This window comes from Staurois parvus, unplaced genomic scaffold (assembly GCF_062004578.1).
Source record: "Staurois parvus isolate SC_StPar_1 unplaced genomic scaffold, SC_StPar_1.0 ptg000369l, whole genome shotgun sequence".
NCBI lineage: Eukaryota > Metazoa > Chordata > Amphibia > Anura > Ranidae > Staurois > Staurois parvus.
In genome coordinates, this window is record NW_028318165.1 from 30,629 (window position 1) to 41,685 (window position 11,057).

At 51.4% G+C, this 11,057-nt stretch overlaps 1 non-coding gene across 1 annotated transcript; it reads right to left on the reverse strand.

Annotated features, from left to right (window-relative positions):
• Positions 1–3,741: 3,741 nt before the first annotated feature.
• TRNAD-AUC (transfer RNA aspartic acid (anticodon AUC)) lies at positions 3,742–3,813 on the reverse strand. The gene has a single exon. It is a non-coding gene; the product is annotated as a tRNA-Asp (tRNA).
• Positions 3,814–11,057: the final 7,244 nt, after the last annotated feature.

Here is an 11,057-nt window from a genome sequence, read left to right on the forward strand (position 1 = left end):
ATATCGTTGCCGATCTCAATCTCTGGAGGAGCTCGGGGACTAGGGGTAAAGGATAACGATTCTTTACCGTTATTTTGTTCAGGTCACGGTAGTCTATGCAGGGCCGTAACGATTTGTCCTTCTTCTCTACAAAGAATAACCCGGCCCCGGCTGGGGATGTGGATGGACGAATAAATCCCTTCCGAAGGTTCTCATCAATGTATTCCCTCAGTACTCCTGATTCTGCTTCGGACAAGGGAAAGATACGGCCGAAAGAGATTTCAGATCCGGGTAGGAGGTCTATGGGGCAGTCGTAGGAACGGTGCGGAGGGAGAACGTCAGCTCCTCGCTTACTAAAGACGTCTAAGAAGTCATGGTAGGCCGGGGGAATAACCTGGGAAAGATCGGTGTCACCATCCAAGCACAGGAGGAACCGGGGGACCACGGATCCTGTGACGTGGCAGTGACTTAAACAGTAGGGTGAGCAAAATTGAACTGTTCCCTTTTCCCAGTCAATCTGGGGGTTATGGGCCCTCAGCCAAGGGAGGCCCAGAATGACTGGAAAAAGGGGGGATGCGATGGCATCCAAACGGAGGAACTCCTGGTGATGGTCTGCCATTGTGGTGAAAATGGGTGGTGTCTCCTGGTCCACCACCCCTGATTTTATACGAGACCCATCTGCCAAGAAGATGTTGAACCCCCTTTCTTTGGTCTGGAGAGGGATTTTTTGCCGGTGGGCAAAAGTCAGATCGATGAAGCAACTACAGGCTCCTGAGTCAACGATTGCGGTCACCGACAATGTTCCTCCGGGGAGCTGTAAAGACACAGGAATGGCCAGGTAACTCGACAGATCATCCCTTCCTGCGGGTAGAGAAAAAGAAACGGGCGTGGACTTACTCATTTTAGCAGGACAGGAGCGCACCTGATGACCAGCTTCCCCGCAGTACAGACATAGGTTCTGTGATAGTCTCCTTTGACGTTCCTCGACCGATAAGTGAGAACGGGCCAATCCCAGCTGCATGGGTTCCGGGTTGTCCTGTTTCCGTGCTTCGCGGATGGTTCCCTGGGGTTGGAGCTGTATCTCTGGAAGGAATCCATGCCACCCTTTGACCCTGACCGCTCCTTTCCAGCCGACGTTCCCTTAGTCTACGGTCAATTTGAATGGCCAACTCAATCAGTTTTTCCAGGGAGTCAGGTAGGCCTACTCGCGCTAGTTCGTCCTTGAGAGGCTCAGACAGCCCGATGCGGAACTGGTGGCATAAGGCCGCATCGTTCCATCTGGTGTCGCCCATGCAACGCCTAAAATCGGACGCGTATTCTTCGGCTGTCCGGCGGCCCTGCCGCAGGGAGTATAGAGTCGCTTCAGCGGAAGCAGCTCGCTGAGGGTCGTCATACAAGACGGCCATGGCCCGAAAGAATTCGGTCACGGATTCAAGATGGGGGTCGTGCTTCTCCATCAGACGGTGAGCCCAATCCTGGGGCTCATCCTGAAGGAGGGAGACTATAAACCCCACCTTGACGGTCTCAGTGGTGAACGTGCGGGGTTGTAAGTCAAAGTATAGGGTGCAGGCGTTCCGGAAGGCCCGGAAGCGGCTGCGATCACCACGGAATCGTTCCGGCAGAGGAACGCGGGGTTCAGGAGCTGGGGATGTGGCAACCACTCCGGATACCGGGTTAGCGGGAGGTCCTGCAGGTGGAGGACTCTGAGCAGGGGGAGTCAGGGGGGCTATTGACTCCATGCGGTCCTCCAGTTGGGCGCAGCGACTGTGGAAGTTCTGAAAAGCCTGGGTCAAGGTGGCCAGGTGCTGACAAATATCCTCTAGGGACGCCGGTCCACTTCCTGGCTCTGTCATGGCCGCAAGGTACTGTTATGATCCGCCAGGTGGTGCCTCAGGCTGCCAACTGACAGACCTACTCAGAGCGTGGGGTCTAAGCCCGGGCTGTGCTTTCACCAGAGCCCCTGATGGTGGGGATGGACTTGAAACAGTCCCGGTCCAGGTCACGACCTCCGAGCAGGCCCGCCAGTGGCTGAGGAGACCCTTGGGGACAGGTACCGGGAGAGCCAGATATGAAGAGGATGGCGGCCCCAGCAGGGTAGTAACGGATTGTGGGCCCGTGAGGGTAAGCGGGGTACAGAATCGGTAGGCGAGAGTAGTCGGGTCACACGCAGGGTCAGCAGGGAGGTCAATCCGTAGAATGGTCAGGGCAATCCGCGTCAAACGCAGGAGCAGGCAGAATAGTCAGGACAATCCGGGTCAAACGCAGGAGCAGGCAGAGTAGTCAGGACAATCCGGGTCAAACGCAGGAGCAGGCAGAATAGTCAGGGTCAATCAGGGTCACAGGATAGGTGCAGGAACTCAGGATCACAGAAGACCTTGCGGCAATCTGTGACAGTGCAGGGCATCTTTAAATAGTGCGCCCTGCACTGTCATTGGCCGGCTAGGACGCGCCCCCGGCTGTCATTGGACGCCTGAGGCGTGCCCGCGGCTCCTACTGCGCATGCGCGGCGTCCTGTCAGCCGCGGCTCGCCGGGACCTAGTGCCCGTGTCCCGGCGCGATCCGCCGCCACTGCGCATGCGCGAGGGACGGAGCCGCGATCGCCGACCCTGGAGCCGTGGTCCCTGACACCGCCCTTTCCACGCACATGACCTTTAATGGCCCCCCAGTCTTAGTCCGTAGGGTTCAATATTGAGTTGGCCCCGTCCTTTCCACACACATGACCTGTAATGGCCCCCCCAGTCTTAGTCCATAGGGTTCAATATTGAGTTGGCCTTGCCCTTTCCACACACATGACCTGTAATGGCCCCCCAGTCTTAGTCCGTAGGGTTCAATATTGAGTTGGCCCCGCCCTTTGCAGCTATAACAGCTTCAACTCTTCTGGGAAGGCCGTCCACAAGGTTTAGGAGGGTGTCTATGGGAAGGTTGGACCATTCTTCCAGAAGCACATTTGTCAGGTCAGGCACTGATGTCGGGGGAGGAGGCCTGGCTCGCAGTCTCCGCTCTAATTCATCCCAAAGGTGTTCTATGGGGTTGAGGTCAGGACTCTGTGCAGGACAGTCAAGTTCCTCCACCCCAAACTGGCTCCTCCATGTCTTTATGGACCTTGCTTTGTGCACTGGGGGGCAGTCATGTTGGAACAGGAAGGGGCCATCCCCAAACTCTTCCCACAAAGTTGGGAGCATGAAATTGTCCAAAATGTCTTGTTGGAACAGGAAGGGGCCGTTAGTGTAAGGATGACATAAATGACTAGTGACCAGGGGCGGACTGACCATTTGGAAACTCGGGCACTGCCCGAGGGCCCGGGGTCAGTAGGGGGCCCCATGAGATGCCTCTGGTACCTTTTTCATAGGCTTCTTGAGTTTGGGCAAGGACACAGGGGCCCCATGATCCCCTATTGCCCGGGGGCCCCATGAGTTGTCAGTCCACCCCTGCTAGTGCCAGAGAGAGCTATTGAGCGATGTATACAGTAAGCAGCAGGCTTTTTTTTCATCCACATAGCTAAGGATAGCCGAAAAAAATACCTGAAAAGGATCCGAGTGCTCCACCTACTGGCTGAAAATGAGAATACAAAATAATATCCTTGCGCAAGAAATAAATTATTCAGAAGTGTTTAAGAACATACAATCATACAACACATTTGCTTCATTAGTTTTGGTTTAAATTTTATTCCTTCGCTAATATATCCTCAACATTTTATTTGTATAGCACTTCTCTCCCTGGGGACTAAAAGCACTTCGCAGGCGAGGCAGCCATCTTGAAAATTGCGTTGGCCAGGAATCGAACCCGGGTCAGCTGCTGGATAGGCAGCTATGCTCACCACTGCACCACCAACGCAGGGTATGTGTTTGGGGGGAAAACCACGCAAGCACAGGGGAGGTACAAGCGGCCATAGGCTGTCCAGTGATCCCGAGGGTGTGGCCAGATTACAGGGGCGGCATGTCATCCCGCCCACACATCGCGTCCAGGGAAAAGAAGACACCGGATCTGCGGACCTCTCTACCCCTCCTCCAGCAGCGCCTCCTGGACTGGATCGTCTTGGGACTGGGACACGGAGCCAGGTAAGACACAGCAGCCTGCTCCCTGTCCCTGTACTAAGTGTCCCTTCCGTTGGAAGAGGAGGGGCGGCGGCACCACGCCGCCCCCCCCCCCTAAAAAGTGCGGCCCTAGGCAAACGCCTTGTTTGCCTCGCGGCAAATACGCCCCTGGTTGTAAGACTCATTTTTGCGCCCCTGTACCTTGTGTACATATGTACCCCCCTAGCTACGCCTCTGTGTCACATAGTGACATTTCAAGAAGTTTTATTGGCCAGCGGGAGGTGACTGCGCTGCGCTGGACAAAGAGCACGGCCAGCCGTACTTTATTTCAGCGCACACCGCCCGCTCTTGCCTTGTCTTGATTGGACCTAAAGTTGGCTATAAATGAATTGAAGTTCGTCTGGTTCAGAATCCAGCTGAATTTCAATCCATCTATGGCTGTCCTTGCTCATGAAAAGTTAATCTATCTCATGAATGGGCTTGTTGGAAGTTTTTTCTCGATCGGCGCATGCAGCCAATCAGCTGCTGGGCTGATCAGTATATTCTGACTATCAGCATGTGGTGACTGCGGTACGCTAGAAAAAGTACAGCCTGCTGTACTTCATTTTGGTGCCTGCACACTACCACAATGCATTGGTGTGATCCAGCCACACCAAAGACAAGGCATGTTGCAGGGGCGTACCTACAGGCATTGCAACTGCGACCCGGCCCCATGCTGCAGGGGGGTCGCACGGCTGGGACAGTCCCACCACATTGCATTGTACACTTTTTTTTTTCACACAAACTATAGAGCAGGGGTCCTCAAACTACGGCCCGCGGGCCACATGCGGCCCACCGAGGACATTTATCCGGCCCGCCGGGCAGGGGCGTATCTGCCGCGAGGCAAGGGACTAGGGTTTGGCAGGTCGGGAGAGCTCGGCAGGGCTCGGGCGGGAGGCAGGAGGGCGGGATCAGCAATTCTAGAACAGGGGAGGGTGGGCTCGGCTTATGAACCCGCACCACTCACCCGGCGTCTCTGCAGCCAGCCGGCCATCTATTCTGATCAGTGCATGCAACCGTCACGGTTGGAGGGCGGAGCCTAGAGCTGACCATGAAGAGGGGGAGCAAGAGAGGAGACTCCATCGCTGCATGTCGGGTATCATGGCCACAGACCCTATATAAGTGCAAAAGATGATCGATCTCCTGCCTCTCTCTTTCCCCCCTCTCTCCCCCCCCCCCTCACTCTCTCCCCCCCCTCTTCTCTCTTTCTTTCCCCCCTCTCTTTCTCTCTCTCTCTCTCCCCCCTCCTCTCCCCCCCCTCTCTTTCACTCTCTCCCCCCTCCTCTCCCCCCCTCCTCTTTCTCTCTCTCCCCTCCTTATCTCTCCCCCCCCCCCCTCTCTCTTTACATTGTACACAGATCTGACCCAACAAGGTGTCCTGCATTTGCCGTATATTTTGCTCCATAAGACACACTTGGGGGGAAATTTCTGTGCGTCTTATGGAGCGGCCGGCCCAGTATTCCCGCCGCCGTTGTATGTCCGCAGTCTCTGGTCATCTCCTGTACTGTGGCCGCATTTGTTCATAGTTTTTTTTTTTTTTTAAACTATAGTCCGGCCCTCCAACGGTCTGAGGGACAGTGAACTGGCCCCCTGTTTAAAAAGTTTGAGGACCCCTGCTATAGAGGCACCAAAGAGATGTTCTCCGTCAAAAGGCAGGTGTCTATTCATTGAGTGAGCTGGTCCTTGAACAACACCAAAAATTCTTAAGTTGCCTGAGTTGTTTTTCCTGAGCTCTTGGTGATGGAATGATGTTATCACTCCTCGGTAAGGTGATGTTATCACTCCTCGGTAAGGTGATGTTATCACTCCTCGGTAAGGTGATGTTATCACTCCTCGGTAAGGTGATGTTATCACTCCTCGGTAAGGTGATGTTATCACTCCTCACTAAGGTGATGTTATCACTCCTCGGTAAGGTGATGTTATCACTCCTCACTAAGGTGATGTTATCACTCCTCACTAAGGTGATGTTATCACTCCTCACTAAGGTGATGTTATCACTCCTCGGTAAGGTGATGTTATCACTCCTCGGTAAGGTGATGTTATCACTCCTCGGTAAGGTGATGTTATCACTCCTCGGTAAGGTGATGTTATCACTCCTCGGTAAGGTGATGTTATCACTCCTCACTAAGGTGATGTTATCACTCCTCGGTAAGGTGATGTTATCACTCCTCGGTAAGGTGATGTTATCACTCCTCGGTAAGGTGATGTTATCACTCCTCACTAAGGTGATGTTATCACTCCTCACTAAGGTGATGTTATCACTCCTCGGTAAGGTGATGTTATCACTCCTCAGTAAGGTGATGTTATCACTCCTCACTAAGGTGATGTTATCACTCCTCACTAAGGTGATGTTATCACTCCTCGGTAAGGTGATGTTGTCACTCCTCGGTAAGGAGATGTTATCACTCCTCGGTAAGGTGATGTTATCACTCCTCGGTAAGGTGATGTTATCACTCCTCGGTAAGGTGATGTTATCACTCCTCGGTAAGGTGATGTTATCACTCCTCGGTAAGGTGATGTTATCACTCCTCACTAAGGTGATGTTATCACTCCTCGGTAAGGTGATGTTATCACTCCTCGGTAAGGTGATGTTATCACTCCTCGGTAAGGTGATGTTATCACTCCTCGGTAAGGTGATGTTATCACTCCTCGGTAAGGTGATGTTATCACTCCTCACTAAGGTGATGTTATCACTCCTCGGTAAGGTGATGTTATCACTCCTCACTAAGGTGATGTTATCACTCCTCGGTAAGGCGATGTTATCACTCCTCGGTAAGGCGATGTTATCACTCCTCGGTAAGGCGATGTTATCACTCCTCGGTAAGGCGATGTTATCACTCCTCGGTAAGGTGATGTTATCACTCCTCGGTAAGGTGATGTTATCACTCCTCGGTAAGGTGATGTTATCACTCCTCGGTAAGGCGATGTTATCACTCCTCGGTTAGGTGATGTTATCACTCCTTGGTAAGGCGATGTTATCACTCCTCGGTAAGGTGATGTTATCACTCCTCGGTAAGGTGATGTTATCACTCCTTGGTAAGGTGATGTTATCACTCGGACACTGGCAGGCGACATGGCGGCGCCTTTTTGGCTTGAGTGGTGGAGTCTGTGTGTAAGCATCCCTAGCACTCGATGGCAGGATTGTTGGCTTGGGTGGGGCATCCTGTACATAAACATGTATGGGACCCCTTGGAGGTGTGACGCAAGGTCTGGGAAGGGTGATGTTATCACCTCAGCGAGGTGAAGGTATCTCTTGGCGGGGTGATGTCATCAGTTTTCCGTTGTTTGAAAAGACGCCAAAAGGCACGGAGTCAACTAGGCATTCTATTTTTCCTGAGCTTATTCATCCGGGTGAGGCACTTGATGATGGAATGATGTTATCTCTCGGACACTGGCAGGCAACATGGCGGCGCCTTTTTGGCTTGAGTCTTGAGACTGTGTAAGCATCTCTAGCACTTGATGGCAGGATTGTTGGCTTGGGTGGCGCATCCTGTATGGGACCCCTTGGAGGTTTAATGCTGGGTCTGGTGATGTTATCACTCGGCGGGGTGAAGTTATCACTCGGTGTGATGTCATCAATTTTTTTTGGTTTGAAAAGACGCCAAAATGCACTGAGTCGCCTGAGCATGCGGTTTTTCCTGATCTTATTCATCCGGGGTGAAGCACTTGATGTAGGAATGATGTTATCTCTCGGACACTGGCAGGCAACATGGCGGCTCCTTTTTGACTTGCGTGGTGGAGTCTGTTTGTGAGCATTCCTAGCTCCTGATGGCAGGATTGTTGGCTTGGGTGGCGTATCCTGTACATAAACATGTATGGGACCCCTTGGAGGTGTGATGCTGGGTCTGGTGATGTTATCACTCGGCGGGGTGAAGTTATCACTCGGTGTGACGTCATCAGTCTTTTTTGGTTTGAAACGACTCCAAAATGCACTGAGTCGTCTGAGCATGCGGTTTTTCCTGAGCTTCTTCATCTGGGGTGAAGCACTTGAAGTTGGAATGATGTTATCACTCGGACAATGGCAAGCAACGTGGCGGCTCCTTTTCGGCTTGCGTGGTGAAGTCTGTTTGTGAGCATTCCTAGCTCCTGATGGCAGGATTGTTGGCTCGGGTGGCGTATCCTGTACATAAACATGTATGGGACCCCTTGGAGATGTGATGCTGGGTCTGGGAAGGGTGATATTATCTGTCTTTCGTGGTTTGAAAAGACACCAAATAGCACGAAGTCGCCTAGCGGGGGAGAATCGGCTAAACGACAGCTCATTCAGCATCATCAGCAATACGTACACTGTCAGCACCAGCAGCATTACGAGCAGTATTATGAGTAGCAACAGCAGCATTAAGATAACCCAGTGAAAGGCGTTTGACCTCCAATATTCTGCATCAATATTTATAAACAGGGATGGGTCTCCATTCTCTAAGGCCGCCCCCTCGCTGGACCATTGGAAATTGAAGTTGTCCAGTCCTTCCTGAATGAGTTCAATCAGCTTCTGGAAAATCAAATATTGTCCTACTCTCAGGGCCAGGTCGTTTCTGTGCAGGATGTATTTCAGAATGATGGCACTGATCAGGAGTATGATCTGAAACCAGTATGCAGTGGTGGTCAGTAATGAAAACCAGCTGGAGGGTTCTGGAGGCTCGTTTGCAGCTTCTCTGACTGATTCCTCAACTTGCTCTTCCATTGACTTAATGCTCTTCTCCTTCACTGGCTTGTGGCTCTCTGGGGGGTCATCTTCCATTTCTCTGACCTTTTCCTCCACTTGCTGCTCTGATGACTTGCTCTCCTCCTTCACCAGCAGGCGTATCTCTGGGGGGTCATTTTCCGTTCCTTTGATGAATTCTTCCATATGCTGCTCTGTTGTATTGATCTCCTGATTCAGGTGTATCGGGATCTCTGAAGAGTGGTCGGGGACGTATCTTTTTCCTCCCCATGCAAACAGCAGGGTAAGAAACACGGTGAGGATCTGCTGGGTCATTTTTAAATAGATGGCAAACTGCCACTAAATTAGTACAACAGATTTTAAAAAAAAACCGTTAAAAAGCTTTTGCTGATCGCTATTGATTGAAGGGTATCAGTGGATACTCAATACCAATCAATAGAGATTAAATATCTTGCAATAGAATGAGAACTTATCAGGAGCTTTTAAAAAAGCGTCTTGACTCTGACAAGAAGAAACTCAAACTGAGAGCCTCTGCACTGCTGCGCGGAAAGGTCAAATCTGGTCATGTGATCACAGTGAGAGAGAGAGGGAAAGGGCGAGCGAGAGAGAGAGAGAGGGAAAGGGCAAGAGAGAGAGGGAAAGGGCGAGCGAGAGAGAGGGAAAGGGAGAGCGAGAGAGAGGGAAAGGGAGAGCGAGAGAGAGAGAGTGAAAGGGCAAGAGAGAGAGAGGGAAAGGGCGAGCGAGAGAGAGGGAAGGGCGAGTGAGAGTGTTTACAAAAACAACATCTTAAAGGGCCAGCGACACATTATTGGAATCACTGGGTTATTTTGGTTATATAATGAGTTCTTGAAGTGAGTAGAGGAAGGCGCCTCCTATTATTATATACATTTATATTACCATCAGCAGAGCTGGATAGGATCCTATTCATTCCTTATAATGACATCCTATAGAACTCAGCACTATATATGGAATATCTGGAATATTTCCTATTGGATGCAATAAAGATGATCAGATTTAGGAGAATGTTGTATACAGAGCAGAGGATTGGTCATTTATTTCATTTTATTTATTTATTTTTTTTAGTTGTAATGTTTATTGTGAACACTGCGGCCTATTATTTCATCTTTCTCTGTGCAGATTTCACACTAGAGGGCTCTCTGTGTATGGACTACATGTCCCAGCATGCCCATCCCCATAGACCGATGGAGGGCTCTCTGTGTATGGACTACATGTCCCAGCATGCCCTCTATAACCATAAACCTCTATGGATGACTCTCTGTGTATGGACTACATGTCCCAGCATGCCCTCTATCCCTATAGACCTCTATGTAGGATTCTGTACATATGGACTACATGTCCCAGTATACTCCACTTTCCCCCATACACCTCTGTGGAGGATTCTCTGTATGTAGTCCCAGCATGCCCCCTATCCCCAGAGACCAATGGAGGGCTCTCTGTGTATTGTCTACATGTCCCAGCATGCCCCCTATATCCCCATACACCTCTATGGAGGAATCTATGTATGGACTACATGTCCCAGCATGCCCTGCTCTCCCCATCGCCCTCTCTTCCCAGGTCAGCAGTGCCAGCCCCCTGGTATTCTCTCCCGCCGGGTCCTCTGTGGGACACACATTACTGCCGACTCCACAAACTGAGTTAAATGACTATTTATGAGACGTTGGAGGCGAAGGAAGCAGCACCAGCCCTCCACAAAGATGTCTGCGGGCAAATGGTGAGGTCACTTCCGGTCTCGTGACTTCCTGTCCCCGCCTTTCCTGTTAGTGATTAATTATGTAAACAAGGAAGTGGGGGGATGGGAATGGAGGCGGGTGTGAGCGGACATCCAATCATGGCTCAGCAAGGAGGAGGGAGCCCAACCGGGACCAGAGTGAGGGGCGGGGCTAACACCTCCCACCGGACTGCTGAGGAACTACTAGTCTCAGCATTACCACATGACCCAGGAGGGGGAGGAGTCCCCGGATGTTGTATCCTGGAGGGGAATTCTGCTTTATAGGTCCTGACATTCCCAGAGACACCGACGGAGATAGTGTCCTCTAATAGGATGATACAGAACACCTCCCCCATCTCTGTATAGAACTATACAACTCCTCCCCCATCTGTATACAGAACAACTATACAACCCCTCCCCCAATCTCTATAAAGTGTATCTATAGAACACCTCCCCCACCTCTGTATAAAACTATACAACCCCTCTCCCCTATCTAAATACACTGTAACTATAGAACCTCCACCCACCTCCTATACAGTGCAACCATAGAATCCCTCTTTCCCCCCCCCCCCCACCCACTCTATACAGTGTAACTATAGAACCCCTCCCCCTACTC